Here is an 11,166-nt window from a genome sequence, read left to right on the forward strand (position 1 = left end):
TCATCCGAATTAGCTGTTCTAGCAGCCTTTAATTCGTGGGCATAACAATAAAAATAGTGCAATTTAGATATTCCATGAACATTCTTAATTTTGTTCCATTTTTGTTCTCATTTTTTTAACGCTTTTCCAAAAGTTTGTTTGCATGAGTAAGGCAAGATTGCATTTTTTTCTGCACATTTTAATTCTTTCACTTTTTTTCTAAGTTCTCTTTTTTTTGTTCGCTCATACTTCTTTCTTTCTTCGATTCAGCCATTTTTTTCCGATCACTTTTAAATTTTCGGTCTTGGTAGACTTTTTGGTGGAAGTGCCCATATATAGTCCCCAAGACCCTAAAACCAAAAAGGGATTCCTACAAACCCACAAAAAAAGGGATAACTTTTGAACGAAAAAATATAATAATGATTATTTCATTACTAATAAAAAATAAGCGGAAAAAAATAGCAAAAACATATGTAATAAATAATATTGTATTGTACATGACCAATAACTAATAATTAACTGTTAATAAAGAGGTAATAGCTAGTAAATACCAAAAATGCCTAGCATAAATGTACATAGATTACATGTATAATAAATTCCAAAAATACCTAATATGAATGTAGATCATATACCATTGGTTACTGCTTTGGCGTATATTCATATATATATTTATATAATTAATAAAAAGCTAATAATGATTACTTCAATAGTAATTAAAAATAAATAGAAGAAAATTTAAAAAAAATTGTGATTTTGATTATTTAATTTTAATTTTCTTTACATTACACATTCTCTATTTTTCTGCAAGTGACCGAGATATAGGAAGTGGAGTGAGGAATTTAAAGTCAGAGAGTGATGTGGACACAGAGAGAGAGAGAGAGATTCATTAATAATGGAAAATTAATGGAACAAAAATAATAAATAAATAAAATTTTGTTGTACATGAATAATAAATTATAGTTAATTATAAATAAAAATAAAACCATTAGTAATGCATGGTTCTTAATCTTAAACAATAAGTTTTTGTTCGAGTTAGAATATTAGGTTTTTATTTTCCTCAAAGTAAACATTCCCTTTTTTCTCCAAATGAGAGTTACAATGATGGCGGATAGAGAGGAGGGAATTTTAACACTAACACTAAGAGGGGAAAAATACGTTACATTTTCGTTCAATATTGCGCATAAAAAAATGTACATATATATAGCAGAGGAATAGCGGACCGAAAAAGAACGGGTAAGACAAATGGTCTGAATGGCGCCAAAAATATTTGCGGTTAATTTTGGTTGCGTATGTGTCTGCTGCTGCTCTGCTTTGTATGTACGCATACATGTAAATAAAAATAAAACCATTAGTAATGCATGGTTCTTAATCTTAAACAATAAGTTTTTGTTCGAGTTAGAATATTAGATTTTTATTTTCCTCAAAGTAAACATTCCCTTTTATCTCCAAGTGAGAGTTACAATGATGGCGGATAGAGAGGAGGGAATTTTAACACTAACACTAAGAGGGGAAAAATACGTTACATTTTCGTTCAATACTGCGCATAAAACAATGTACATATATATAGCAGCGGAATAGCGGACCGAAAGAGAATGGGTAAGACAAATGGTCTGAATGGCGCCAATAATATTTGCGGTTAATTTTGGTTGCGTATGTGTCTGTCTGCTGCTCTGCTTTGTATGTACGCATACATGTAAATAAAAATAAAACCATTAGTAATGCATGGTTCTTAATCTTAAACAATAAGTTTTTGTTCGAGTTAGAATATTAGATTTTTATTTTCCTCAAAGTAAACAATCCCGTTTTTTCTCCAAGTGAGAGTTACAATGATGGTGGATAGAGAGGAGGGAATTTTAACACTAACACTAAGAGGGGAAAATACGTTACATTTTCGTTCAATATTGCGCATAAAAAAATGTACATATATATAGCAGCGGAATAGCGGACCGAAAAAGAACGGGTAAGACAAATGGTCTCAATGGCGCCAAAAATATTTGCGGTTAATTTTGGTTGCGTATGTGTCTGTCCTGTACATGTAAATGTGTGTCTGTACATGTAAATAAAAACAAGGAAGAACGCTATAGTCGAGTGCCTGGACTATCAGATACCCGTTACTCAGCTAAAGGGACCAAAGGGAAATGGAGATAAGCAAGCAACAAAGCAAGATTGAAATGCGCCACCTACCGGCGGTAGACAGATTTAAGCGTTATGGGCGTTAGGGTGGGCGTGGCAAATTTTTTTTTGGGTCAATCGATAGGTATTGACGAGAGCAATACAGTTCAGTTAAAATTTTGTATCTAGCATGAAAATTGTGGGCGCCACAGGCTTGGGCGGTTTGTGGGCGTTAGAGTGGGCGTGGCATATTCGCGTAACAAAATTGCGCTGCGTACAAAGCTACGGAATCTAAATCTGAGATCCCGATTCTCTATCTTTGATAGTTTCCGAGATATCCACGTTCATATTTACGATTTTTTGAAGTTTGGGGGCGGTTTGTGGGCGATAAAGTGGGCGTGGCAAACTTTTTTTTGGGTCGATCGATAGGTATTGATGAGAACAATACATTTCAGTTAAAATTTTTATTCTAGTATCAAAACTGTAGGAGCCAGAGTTTTGGGCGGTTTGTGGGCGTAAAAGTGGGCGTGGCACTCTACTGAAACAAACTTGCGCTGCGTAAGAAGCTCAGGAATCTGCACGCCAAATCTCAATAACCTAGCTCTCATAGTTTCCGAGATCTCAGCGTTCATCCGGACAGACAGACGGACAGACGGACATGGCTAGATCGACTCGGCTAGTGATGCTGATCAAGAATATATATACTTTATGGGGTCGGAAACGCTTCCTTCTGCCTGTTACATACTTTCCGACGAATCTAGTATACCCTTTTACTCTACGAGTAACGGGTATAATAAAACCATTAGTAATGCATGGTTCTTAATCTTAAACAATAAGTTTTTGTTCGAGTTAGAATATTAGATTTTTATTTTCCTCAAAGTAAACATTCCCTTTTTTCTCCAAGTGAGAGTTACAATGATGGCGGATAGAGAGGAGGGAACTTTAACACTAACACTAAGAGGGGAAAAATACGTTACATTTTCGTTCAATACTGCGCATAAAACAATGTACATATATATAGCAGCGGAATAGCGGACCGAAAGAGAATGGGTAAGACAAATGGTCTGAATGGCGCCAAAAATATTTGCGCTTAGTTTTGGTGGCGTATGTGTCTGTCTGCTGCTCTGCTTTGTATGTGTATGTACGCATACATGTACATACGCGTCGGCTTGATTTTCTGGCCGTGCCGTCGTTGTGTGTGTTGATTTGTGCGCCGACTAATTTGGTGGTGGTTTTTTTTTTTGCTTTGTTTACGTTTTGTTGCTGGTGGTGGCTGTCAGAGTTTAAAATGCCGGCAATCAAAGGCCGAAAACCTATTCAAATGACCCTTTATAAATGTCGTATGTATGTATTTAATGGAATGTGTTTTATTAAATAAACTTACATACATACATACATACAAAAAAAAAAAGTGGGCGAAATCGGGTTTGCATTTGTTGCAGTTTATTGGTATTTTGACGGTCTTAGTTGCTGGGTACCAGTACTCGTTCTTTTTTATAGTTATATTGATCACCAATTGTCTTAGGCTCTATTGCAATATTACCCCTTTGTCGCCTTGCCAAGTTCTCTTAGGGACATATTTTTTCTTGTTTGTAAATCGTCGAAATTAAAATTATTTAAACTATATTATTTAAAAGGAGACGAGTCTGAAAAACCACCCTTCCCTTTCTTTACAGCCCACACCATTGGCACACGCTCTGTTTATGACGTGTGAGTATTTTTTGTGTTTACTTGTTTTTTTTAGTTTGCGAAAACATAGATATACCAACTTGAATTACAATTTAAATTTTTTGTAATGATATTTAAAAAAAATGTCAATCATAAAATCTTTTTAAGGGAACAGAGCGAAATGTATGGAAGAGAAGACGGAGAAAGAAACATTTGATTACAATTAGTACTACTCGAAAAAGAGATGGACAATATTTAAATACGTCATTTTATCTTTCAAAACGTAAAAAAATTTTAAGTTTAAAAATTGTTAAAAAATGTCATTATCATATTACTTACTTTCGTGCTCATTTTATTTGCATGCATTGACAAATTAAAAAAAAAAAAAAAAAAAAAAAAAAAAAATTATTTGTACGTACATCAATACATATATGTAATTGCACTTTTATACCGCCACCTGATCACAATCACAAACATACATGCCGCATATGCATTTTTATACACGCACGCCTACGCAGCACAGATTAAGCTGCGTCACTCACTAGCTATATGCTTTTTCATTTCTATACTTTGGTTATGCATTCCAAATTAAAAAAAAAACAAAAAAAATATAAACAAAAAATTATATGTACATACATATGTACATCCATACATACATGTAATTCCACTTTTATACCGGCACCTGATCACAATCACAAACATATTTGCATTTTTATACACGCACGCCAACGCAGCACTGATTAAGCTGCGTCACTCACTAACTATATGCTTTTTCAATTCTATACTTTGGTTAATACAAAAATACAAAATAACACAGCATGTCGATTGTTTAACCGCGAACTGTTCAGCCACTTGAGCTAACGCTACCTTTTTAAATAAATTGCTCGCCCGCAACGTCCGTTCTCTTTGAGCAGTCAGCTTCCACTCGCTTCGACTGAGCACTGCTCATGCAGTTTGGGCAATAAGGGAATAAGAAAGAGCGAAACAAAATGTTGGCTGACGCACTTACTGAATTTCTCCAAACGCACTGCGCCAAAAATACCTAGTATGACTGTAGATTATATTCCATTGATTATTACTTTTGCGTACATATTTATTTATAATAGTTTAAATTTCATTTATATTAATTTAAATAGTAAAAAGCTAAAAATGATTATTTCATTAATAATAAAGAACAAAATAATAAAAACCTTTTATTTAATATTATTTTATTGTAAGTGACCAATAATTTATTATTAATAAAGAGTAAATAATTAGTAAACAATTTTTACTGATCTAATTAATGTTGCCTCGTTTTGGGCATTAAAGGTAAGCATGAAATGTTTTTCATACTGAACGGAAACGAATTGAACTTTATATTGCTCAATATCTTCCAAACGGTATTTATATATAAAAAATTTCATATAATAAAAGTTGAGGAATCTCATGGGCTGTATAGTTTGAAATTTAAAAAAGAAATCGTTCGAACCAATTTTAAAGAAATAGCCAAAAAGTGGTCAAAAATAAAAACTTTCAGCTATTACTTTAAATCTATTATATTAAGACAATTTAATCAAAGCTAAAGTAATTAGCAAATTATATTACATTTTCAGCAAAATATAGGACGTATCTGTAAGCATTAATTGTTTAGAAACTTTGAGCCTAGGCTATTTTATTTCCCGCCAAAAAGCAGGTTTTTCTAAAAGTCGTAGAACAAAAGCTTTCTATTTCGATCTTTTTAATACACATGTATATGTACATAGATTATATGTATAGTAAATACCAAAAATACCTAATATGAATGTAGATCATACACCATTGGTTATTGCTTTTGCGTATATTAATATATATATTTATATAATTAATAAAAAGCTAATAATGCTTAATTCAATAGTAATTAAAAATAAATAGAAGAAAATTTAAAAAAATTGTGATTTTGATTATTTAATTTTAATTTTCTTTACATTACACATTCTCTATTTTTCTGCAAGTGACCGAGATATAGAAAGTGGAGTGAGGAATTTAAAGTCAGAGAGTGATGTGGACACAGAGAGAGAGAGAGGGAAAAAAACGTTACATTTTCGTTGAACACTGCACATCATTAATAATGGAAAATTAATGGAACAAAAATAATAAATAAATAACATTTTGTTGTACATGAATAATAAATGATAGTTAATTATAAATAAAAATAAAACCATTAGTAATGCATGGTTCTTAATCTTAAACAATAAGTTTTTGTTCGAGTTAGAATATTAGATTTTTATTTTCCTCAAAGTAAACAATCCCGTTTTTCTCCAAGTGAGAGTTACAATGATGGTGGATAGAGAGGAGGGAATTTTTCACACTAACACTAAGAGGGGAAAATACGTTACATTTTCGTTCAATATTGCGCATAAAAAAATGTACATATATATAGCAGAGGAATAGCGGACCGAAAAAGAACGGGTAAGACAAATGGTCTGAATGGCGCCAAAAATATTTGCGGTTAATTTTAGTTGCGTATGTGTCTGTCTGCTGCTCTGCTTTGTATGTACGCATACATGTAAATAAAAATAAAACCATTAGTAATGCATGGTTCTTAATCTTAAACAATAAGTTTTTGTTCGAGTTAGAATATTAGATTTTTATTTTCCTCAAAGTAAACATTCCCTTTTATCTCCAAGTGAGAGTTACAATGATGGCGGATAGAGAGGAGGGAATTTTAACACTAACACTAAGAGGGGAAAAATACGTTACATTTTCGTTCAATACTGCGCATAAAACAATGTACATATATATAGCAGCGGAATAGCGGACCGAAAAAGAACGGGTAAGACAAATGGTCTGAATGGCGCCAAAAATATTTGCGGTTAATTTTGGTTGCGTATGTGTCTGTCTGCTGCTCTGCTTTGTATGTACGCATACATGTAAATAAAAATAAAACCATTAGTAATGCATGGTTCTTAATCTTAAACAATAAGTTTTTGTTCGAGTTAGAATATTAGATTTTTATTTTCCTCAAAGTAAACAATCCCGATTTTTCTCCAAGTGAGAGTTACAATGATGGTGGATAGAGAGGAGGGAATTTTAACACTAACACTAAGAGGGGAAAATACGTTACATTTTCGTTCAATATTGCGCATAAAAAAATGTACATATATATAGCAGAGGAATAGCGGACCGAAAAAGAACGGGTAAGACAAATGGTCTGAATGGCGCCAAAAATATTTGCGGTTAATTTTGGTTGCGTATGTGTCTGTCTGCTGCTCTGCTTTGTATGTACGCATACATGTAAATAAAAATAAAACCATTAGTAATGCATGGTTCTTAATCTTAAACAATAAGTTTTTGTTCGAGTTAGAATATTAGATTTTTATTTTCCTCAAAGTAAACATTCCCTTTTATCTCCAAGTGAGAGTTACAATGATGGTGGATAGAGAGGAGGGAATTTTAACACTAACACTAAGAGGGGAAAATACGTTACATTTTCGTTCAATATTGCGCAATAAAAAATGTACATATATATAGCAGCGGAATAGCGGACCGAAAAAGAACGGGTAAGATAAATGGTCTGAATGGCGCCAAAAATATTTGCGGTTAATTTTGGTTGCGTATGTGTCTGTCTGCTGCTCTGCTTTGTATGTACGCATACATGTAAATAAAAACAAGGAAGAACGCTATAGTCGAGTGCCTCGACTATCAGATACCCGTTACTCAGCTTAAGGGACCAAAGGGAAATGGAGATAAGCAAGCAGCAAAGCAAGATTGCAATGCGCCACCTACCGGCAGTAGACAGATTTAAGCGTTATGGGCGTTAGGGTGGGCGTGGCAAATTTTTTTTTGGGTCAATCGATAGGTATTGACGAGACCAATACAGTTCAGTTAAAATTTTGTATCTAGCATGAAAATTGTGGGCGCCACAGGCTTGGGCGGTTTGTGGGCGTTAGAGTGGGCGTGGCATATTCGCGTAACAAAATTGCGCTGCGTACAAAGCTACGGAATCTAAATCTGAGATCCCGATTCTCTATCTTTGATAGTTTCCGAGATATCCACGTTCATATTTACGATTTTTTGAAGTTTGGGGGCGGTTTGTGGGCGATAAAGTGGGCGTGGCAAACTTTTTTTGGGTCAATCGATAGGTATTGATGAGAACAATACATTTCAGTTAAAATTTTTATTCTAGTATCAAAACTGTAGGAGCCAGAGTTTTGGGCGGTTTGTGGGCGTGGCACTCTACTGAAACAAACTTGCGCTGCGTAAGAAGCTCAGGAATCTGCACGCCAAATCTCAATAACCTAGCTCTCATAGTTTCCGAGATCTCAGCGTTCATCCGGACAGATAGACGGACAGACGGACATGGCTAGATCGACTCGGCTAGTGATCCTGATCAAGAACATATATACTTTATGGGGTCGGAAACGCTTCCTTCTGCCTGTTACATACTTTCCGACGAATCTAGTATACCCTTTTACTCTACGAGTAACGGGTATAATAAAACCATTAGTAATGCATGGTTCTTAATCTTAAACAATAAGTTTTTGTTCGAGTTAGAATATTAGATTTTTATTTTCCTCAAAGTAAACATTCCCTTTTATCTCCAAGTGAGAGTTACAATGATGGCGGATAGAGAGGAGGGAATTTTAACACATATATATAGCAGCGGACCAAAAAAGAACGGGTAAGACAAATGGTCTGAATGGCGCCAATAATATTTGCGGTTAATTTTGGTTGCGTATGTGTCTGTCTGCTGCTCTGCTTTGTATGTAGGCATACATGTAAATAAAAATAAAACCATTAGTAATGCATGGTTCTTAATCTTAAACAATAAGTTTTTGTTCGAGTTAGAATATTAGATTTTTATTTTCCTCAAAGTAAACAATCCCGTTTTTTCTCCAAGTGAGAGTTACAATGATGGTGGATAGAGAGGAGGGAATTTTAACACTAACACTAAGAGGGGAAAATACGTTACATTTTCGTTCAATATTGCGCATAAAAAAATGTACATATATATAGCAGCGGAATAGCGGACCGAAAAAGAACGGGTAAGACAAATGGTCTCAATGGCGCCAAAAATATTTGCGGTTAATTTTGGTTGCGTATGTGTCTGTCCTGTACATGTAAATGTGTGTCTGTACATGTAAATAAAAACAAGGAAGAACGCTATAGTCGAGTGCCTCGACTATCAGATACCCGTTACTCAGCTAAAGGGACCAAAGGGAAATGGAGATAAGCAAGCAACAAAGCAAGATTGAAATGCGCCACCTACCGGCGGTAGACAGATTTAAGCGTTATGGGCGTTAGGGTGGGCGTGGCAAATTTTTTTTTGGGTCAATCGATAGGTATTGACGAGACCAATACAGTTCAGTTAAAATTTTGTATCTAGCATGAAAATTGTGGGCGCCACAGGCTTGGGCGGTTTGTGGGCGTTAGAGTGGGCGTGGCATATTCGCGTAACAAAATTGCGCTGCGTACAAAGCTACGGAATCTAAATCTGAGGAATCTCATGGGCGACAGTATAGTTTGAAATTTAAAAAAGAAATCGTTCGAACCAATTTTAAAGAAATAGCCAAAAAGTGGTCAAAAATAAAAACTTTCAGCTATTACTTTAAATCTATTATATTAAGACAATAATCAAAGCTAACGTAATTAGCAAATTATATTAAATTTTCAGCGACATATATGACGTATCTGTAAGCATTAATTGAAACTTTGAGATTTTAAAATCTGGCTATTTTATTTCCCGCCAAACTGGCAGGTTTTTCCAAAAGTCGTCGAACAAAAGCTTTCTATTTCGATCTTTTTAATACACATGTATGTACAGTGGTCGGCATAAGTATTTTGACAAAATAAAAGTTAAGTATACTCATAACTTGAATTTACTTCTTGTAAACTATAGGCATCAATGGAAAGGTAATTTCAATGCCGTTTGAATGATACAATACATTTCTTTACCCATTCAGTACTTATTGAAAAGGATGAATTTGTGTAAATCAACTTTGAAATTTAAAAAAAAAACTTTTTTCCTCGTCTTGAAAACTTAAATTTTTTGATGCAAAAAGTTTCTTCAAACAAAAATAATAGTAACTGCAAAAAGAATTTTTCAAATATCATTTTGCTTATATTTTTTATGATTTTTTGAAGGTGACAATGTCGGAAAAAATTTGTATGAAAAAGACAAAAATATGGCTCAAATGCCTGTTTTTAAGCATTTTCAAAAATTCATAAAAAATATAAGAAAAATGATTTTTGAAAAATTCTTTTTGCAGTTACTATTGTTTTTGTTTGAAGAAACTTTTTGCATCAAAAAATTTAAGTTTTCAAGACGAGGAAAAAAGTTTTTTTTTTTAATTTCAAAGTTGATTTACACAAATTCGTCCTTTTCAATAAGTACTGAATGGGTAAAGAAATGTATTGTATCATTCAAACGGCATTGAAATTACCTTTCCATTGATGCCTATAGTTTACAAGAAGTAAATTCAAGTTATGAGTATACTTAACTTTTATTTTGTCAAAATACTTATGCCGACCACTGTATATGTACATATATTATATGTATAGTAAATACCAAAAATACCAAATGTGAATGTAGATCATATACCATTGGTTATTGCTTTTGCGTATATACATATATATATTTATATAATTAATAAAAAGCTAATAATGATTAATTCAATAGTAATTAAAAATAAATAGAAGAAAATTTAAAAAAATTGTGATTTTGATTATTTAATTTTAATTTTCTTTAGAGATCCCGATTCTCTATCTTTGATAGTTTCCGAGATATCCACGTTCATATTTACGATTTTTTGAAGTTTGGGGGCGGTTTGTGGGCGATAAAGTGGGCGTGGCAAACTTTTTTTTGGGTCGATCGATAGGTATTGATGAGAACAATACATTTCAGTTAAAATTTTTATTCTAGTATCAAAACTGTAGGAGCCAGAGTTTTGGGCGGTTTGTGGGCGTAAAAGTGGGCGTGGCACTCTACTGAAACAAACTTGCGCTGCGTAAGAAGCTCAGGAATCTGCACGCCAAATCTCAATAACCTAGCTCTCATAGTTTCCGAGATCTCAGCGTTCATCCGGACAGACAGACGGACAGACGGACATGGCTAGATCGACTCGGCTAGTGATGCTGATCAAGAATATATATATGTCGCATAATGAACGAATTTTGACCACTGTACGTGTCTGTCACAATAGGAACATAGTTTGACCACTGTGCTTGCAAGAAGCTGCTGCGCAATGAGTTTGGTATATTGCGAGATCCTTCTTAGAACCTGTCTACGACGTAGAATTTGGCTACAACGTAAAATATGACTGGCGCCTAATAAGTGAGGCGACGGCGTTGTCGCGTTGTCGCCGAGTGTAGTCCAGCTGGCGTGTGTAAAGAAGCATAGATCGATGCGTGGGCAGAAAATGCCAGTTAGTTGCATTTAGACGATTGCGC

This window comes from Drosophila subpulchrella, chromosome 4, assembly GCF_014743375.2.
Source record: "Drosophila subpulchrella strain 33 F10 #4 breed RU33 chromosome 4, RU_Dsub_v1.1 Primary Assembly, whole genome shotgun sequence".
NCBI classification, from domain to species: Eukaryota; Metazoa; Arthropoda; class Insecta; order Diptera; family Drosophilidae; genus Drosophila; species Drosophila subpulchrella.